The sequence below is a fragment of the Pteropus vampyrus genome, unplaced genomic scaffold (genome assembly GCF_000151845.1).
Source record: "Pteropus vampyrus isolate Shadow unplaced genomic scaffold, Pvam_2.0 Scaffold52, whole genome shotgun sequence".
In the NCBI taxonomy this organism is placed as follows: domain Eukaryota; kingdom Metazoa; phylum Chordata; class Mammalia; order Chiroptera; family Pteropodidae; genus Pteropus; species Pteropus vampyrus.
The window spans coordinates 2203245-2209168 of NW_011888833.1; the positions used below are offsets into that span (position 1 = coordinate 2203245).

At 40.4% G+C, this 5924-nt stretch overlaps 1 pseudogene; it reads right to left on the reverse strand.

Moving 5' to 3' along the window:
- Positions 1-813: 813 nt before the first annotated feature.
- On the reverse strand, positions 814-929 carry LOC111739685 (annotated as a pseudogene).
- Positions 930-5924: the final 4995 nt, after the last annotated feature.

Genomic DNA, 5924 nt, shown 5'->3' on the forward strand with positions numbered 1-5924 from the left:
ATTTTCATGTTTATCGGACATTTACATTTTCTCTGATTTGCTTGGATCTATTATTTTCTAGATTTTTATTTAATCTTTGCGACAACCAATCTCTATCCCTGTGAGAGAGGTTCTAATCCAGGTTTTTCTGATGTCAGACACTGTGCTATTTCGACCACCACTGAGTCTAATCTTTGAATGTAGCAGACTTTCTAAGTATAAAGGCGAAGTAACGAGTTATAAAGAAAACAATGGATAACTATCAAAAATTGGATTTTCCAAATTTAAGAGCAAAACAAAAGACCAAAAAAGTTATCTGCTACAAAAATGACAGGATTGTTATCTTTAATATATAAAAAATTCAATGCAAAACGATAAGAAAAACACTAGACTTTCAAAGAAGTATCGTCAAATAATACAAGACTAAAAATAAATCCAATACTCAATGCTGGCGAGGCTGTGATGAAACGGGCACCTCCTACATTGATGATAAGATTGTAAATTCATATATTTTTGGATGGCACTTTGTCAATATATTTCACAAGCCTTAAAATATTCATTAAGTTCAGTAATTCTACATCTAGAACTAATCCAAGGAGATAATCAGAAGTAGGAAGTTGAAAGTAAGTGTCCAACATTAAGATTTTGGATAAGTAAATTATGGTATACCCATTCAGTATAATATAATATAACCTTTAAAGCTGTTGTTTTCAGAGTATTTAGTAACCTGGGGAATACTTAATCTTTTGGCTCATACATCAAAAAAGGCAGGAGACAAATGACTACATAAATTATGATCTTTTATTTTTTAATTTTTGTTATTATTATTATTTATGCCTACAGCACTTGGCCTTCCTAGGTGGTCTCCCATCCAAGTACTAACCAGGCCTGACCCTGCTTAGCTTCTGAGATCAGACATCGGGCTCATTCAGGGTGGCATGGCCATAGACCATAGACTATGGCTCCACTGAGGCATGAACCCAGGACCTTCTGCTCCACTGGGGTGTGAATCCAGGACCTTCTGCACGTAAAGCAGATGTACTAACCTCTATGCTATGGAACCGTGTCCAAAATATTATCTTTATGACTACGCAGTTGTGGTAGCTGAGAAATGGCCCTCTAAGAGATATCTATTTCGTAATCCTTGTAACCTGTGAATGTTATTTGTAGGTGGGGGTAGGGGAAACCAGCATCAACACTGAAACCAACACAAAACACCAAAAACCCCCATCCCGAACAGTCTTTGCAGATATGATTAAATTAAGGATCGTGAGCTGGAGAAATTAGCCTGGATTATTCACGTGGGCCCTAAATGCTATCACAAGTGCTCTTATAAGAGAGAGGCAGAAGTAGATGTCACACACATGCACACACAATATGAAAAAGGAGCAGCGAGGGATTCGATGCTGGCCTCGGAGACTGGAGTGATGCAGCCACAAGCCAAGGAATGTCAGCAGCCATCGGAAGCTGGAAGAGGCAAGGAGCAGATATTTCCCTAGAGTCTGCGGAGCTAGCTCTTCTCACGCCTTGATTTCAGTCCAGCGATACTAATTTCGGAATTCTGGCTTCCAGAACTGTGGGATAATCAATATCTGTTGTTTTAAGCCACCAAATTTGCGAGAGTTTGTTACAGCAGCCACGGGAAACTAATACAGCAGCGTTTTTACTGCCGTATAACAAACAACTTCAAATTTGTGTCAGACAACAAGCATTTTATTATGTTCATAGATTCTGTGGGTCACGAATCCAGACAGGGCACAGCAATGTCTGCATGCTCAAATGACTTGAGTGCCTGGGGCAGAAACCATTTAGAGGTTTCTTTACTCATGTATTTGGTCCTTAGGCTGAAATGAGTCAAAAGTTGGGCTTTCTGGACTGTTCCCAGGCTTTTCTTCACGTGGCTTGGTCTCCCTCACAGCACAGCAGCCTCAGGCTTGTCACGCATTCTCCTCTGCCCACGAATTATTTGCATTCCTCCACACCCAAGTTCTCTCCTCCCAAAGCTTCGTCTTTGTCATATATCTGATAAAGGGTTAATAGCTAAGATATATGAAGAACTCATACAACTCAGTAGTAAAAAACAAACAAACAAACAAAAAACACCAAAACCTGGTTAAAAATGGGCAGAGCATCTGAATAGATATTTTTTCAGAGAAGGCATACAGATGGCCAACAAGTACATGAAGAGATGCTCAACATCACCGACTATTAGGGGAATGCAAATCAAAACCACAATGAGATATCACCTCACACCTGTTAGAAGGGCTATTATCAACAACACAAGAAATAGCAAATATTGGTGAGGATGTGGAGAAAAGGGACCCCATGTACTGTTGGTGGGAGTATAAAATGGTGCAGCCACTGTGGAAAATAATATAGAGGTGCTTAAAAAAATTAAAAATAGAACTGCCATATGACCCAGCAATTCCACTTCTGGGTATTTATCCAAAGAAAGTGAAAACACTAACTCAGAAAGATATATGATATACACCTCTATGTTCATTGCAGCATTAATTACAATAGCCAAGATGTGCAGGCAGCCTACATGTCTATTGATGGATGCATGGATAAAAAAATGTGGTACATAGATACAACAGAATGTTAAGCAGCAGTAAAAAAGAAGGAAATCTTGCCATTTGAGATAACCCGGATGGACCTGGAGGGCATTGTGTTAAGTGAAATAAGTCAAACAGAAAAAGATAAATACCATATGATCTCGCTTATATGTGGAATTTTTTTCAAAGACGAAGAACAGTACATATCAAAGAAACAGAGATGGATATAGAGAACAGATTACAGTTGCCTGAGGTGGGATGTGGGCAAAATGGGTGAAGGGGGTCAAAAGGTACAAACTTCCAGTTATAAAATAAATAAATCCTGGGGAGGTAATGTACAGCGTGGTGACTACACTTAACAATACTGCATTGTGTTTTTGAAGGTAGCCAATAGAGTGGATCGTGAAAGTTCTTGTTATAGGAAAAAGATGTTTTATAACTATGTATGACGATAGGTGGAGACCGGACTTATCACTGTGATCATTTTGACTATATACAGATATTGAATCATTATGTCATATACCTGTAACTAATATAATGTTATACATCAATTATACCTCAATAAAAAATAGCAATTATTCCTTAGTGTCTTCAAATATCTACTTTGTGTTCAAAGCTACAATTGTCTCATGAGTCTTATAAATGTTTCTTTTATGGTTTCGTTTGTTTATACTCGAATACAAAAAAGGTTCACAAGTTATGATTGGTTGCTATGTCTCTTATGGCTTTATTAATCTGCAGCAGAGATTAACCCTCAATCTCTTTTTTATCTTATGATTTATTTGTTGAAGAAAACCGGTTTATTCATTCCATGGGGTAGTCTACATTCTGGTTTGTTGATTATATTATCATGGTTTTATGTGTGTGTGTGCGTGTGTGTGTGTGTAGTTTTCACACTCTCCTTTCTGAGATAAATGGTAATATACTATACATATAAAGAGTTATTTTGAAACCATGATTGTGACTCTGAGGCAGAATGGAGAATCCAAACAATTCTCCCAAAAATCTCACCAGGAACTATACTAAAAGAAGATCAGAGCGTGAAAGTGGTAGATAAAATCAGAAGCATAAAGAAATCCATGGATATCGGCATTAGAGGAGAGAAAAGGAAGAAGAAAGCAAATGTGCTGAAAAAATTATAGTCTAATAATGAAAACAGCGAGAAGCAGAAACAGAAGGATGGGAAGAGGGAAGATGCTAGTTATATCGAATTCATTCATGTATTCATCCCTTTAATGAGTCATTCCCTCTTGACAGAGCATCTGCCAAGCGCAAGACTCTATGTCGTGTATTATAACATCGATAACACGATTGGAGGAAAGTCAGAATGGAAAAAGGAACAATCTGGAAAAGAAGTATGGAAGTTTTTATGCGGCTCCTGGACATTCCTTTGGCTTAGCGGGTCCCAGAATCAGAGGCCAGTGCACAGTGGGATGCAGCAGGCTGTCGTGGACGATGGCCCAGGTATTTACACATGGAACGTTGTCAGAGCTGAAGTGAGAGATATGACATCCATGCCTCACTAACCCTCTGGGACAGCGTCTTCAGTTTTAGGTCTTGAAAATGGGCATTTACAATAAGCAAATTTAAGGATTTTTTTTTTTTTTTGCAAACTGCTATTTATTTTAAAAACATATCCATTTTTTTCCTTCCCAGTGCGACAGTCATTGTAAAAAATACAAACCATCAGAAATATAAATAACTAAAAGTGTAAGGTCCCCCTTAAACCACTATTAAGTGTCTGCTAAATTTCCAGATTCATATTCATATTTTTTTTCCTATTTTCCATTAGTTACAAAGCTTTGAACTTCTCTGACCAAAAAAAAAAAAAAAAAAAAAAAAATTCTGCCTTGGAACTTAGCTAATGATGGCTAATTTTTATTGAAAGAAGTTAAATAAATTGCTTAGTAAAATGTGGATCGAGGATTCAAACACACAGTCTAGCTCTTAGCACACATGGAGACAGGCTTTCCAGGGCAGTGCCATGCAATAGAAACAAAATCTGAATCACACATGTCATTCAAATTTTTTAGTAGCCATATTAAAAAGAAGTAAAAAGAAACAGCTGGCATTGATGTTAATATATTTAATTTCACCTACTATATCCAAATTATTATCAGCTTGACATGTAAACAATATGGAGATTATGAATGAGATATTTAATGTTATTTGTTCAATGCCGGGTCTTCCAAGTTTGATGTGTATTTCATCTTTTCGGTGCATCTCAGTTTGGAATCATCATATTTTCGGTGTTCAGCAGCCATGTGTGGCTAATGGCTACTCTACTGGACCACACAGGGCTAGGGAGTCTGATGTGTTCATTCAACAGATGTTTAGTGCGAGCCCACTATGTGCCAGTCGGCATACTGGGTGCTGGGGAGTCCGTGATGAATGAGACATGAGGACGCAGAGGAAAAACAGTAAATCATCACACTCCACAAACGAGATTGCGACTATTGCTATGAAAAACAACAACGACAATAAAACAGAAACAAAGAGATATGTAGAGAATTACTAGGGTGACACTTTAGACACGGTGGCTAGAAAAGGTATTTTTGCAGGGGCGACGTGGGAGTAGAGACCGGGGTCACAAAAGCTCCTTTGGACCTTATTATATTCCAGCTGCTGCTCTGAGTGCTTCCCGTACGTTGACTCATTTTATCGTCACGAAATCCTAATAGGCTGGGTCATGTTCCCATTTTCCAGATGTGGAGACTGAAGTAAAAGACGAGCTCGGGAAATTGCCCGAACTAACACAGGACCCGGGAAGGAGAGCTGTCGGTGCAGCGGGACAGGAGGGTAAAGGTCCCGGGGGACAGTGGCGGCCGAACGAAGGCCCGACCCTCTCGGTGTCCTAATCCCTGAAACCTGGGAATGTGGCTTTATAAGGCAAAAGGAGCTTGGCGGATGTGCTCGAACACCGGGTCTTGAGATGGGGACACTATCCTGGGTTATCCGATGGGCCCAATGTCTTCACAAGGGTTCTTAGGAGAGGGAGGCGGGTGAGGGAGGGGGAATTTAGTGACAGAAGATGTAATGGCTACGGAAGCAAGAGGTTGGAGTGAGGGGAGAAGGGGCAGGAGCCGAGGGACGCAGGCGGCCCCCGGATGCTGGAAATACAAGGAAACCGACTCACCCACAAGTCACGCGGCCCTCCCGACCCCTGAGCTTTAGACTTCCGACCTCCAGGGCTGCACGCGAATGCATCTCGGGCGCTGTACGCCCCTAGGCGTGTACAGCAACGTGGCGAGTGCAGGGTCTGCGCGTGACCTTTCTCCGTGCTCTTTGGAGTCTCCGGGCCTTTGCTCAGCCGTTTCCTCGGCACAGAGCTCCCTCTTCAGTCCCTTCTCCTCACCTTGCCTGCTTCAAACTCTGCTACGTTTTCCATCT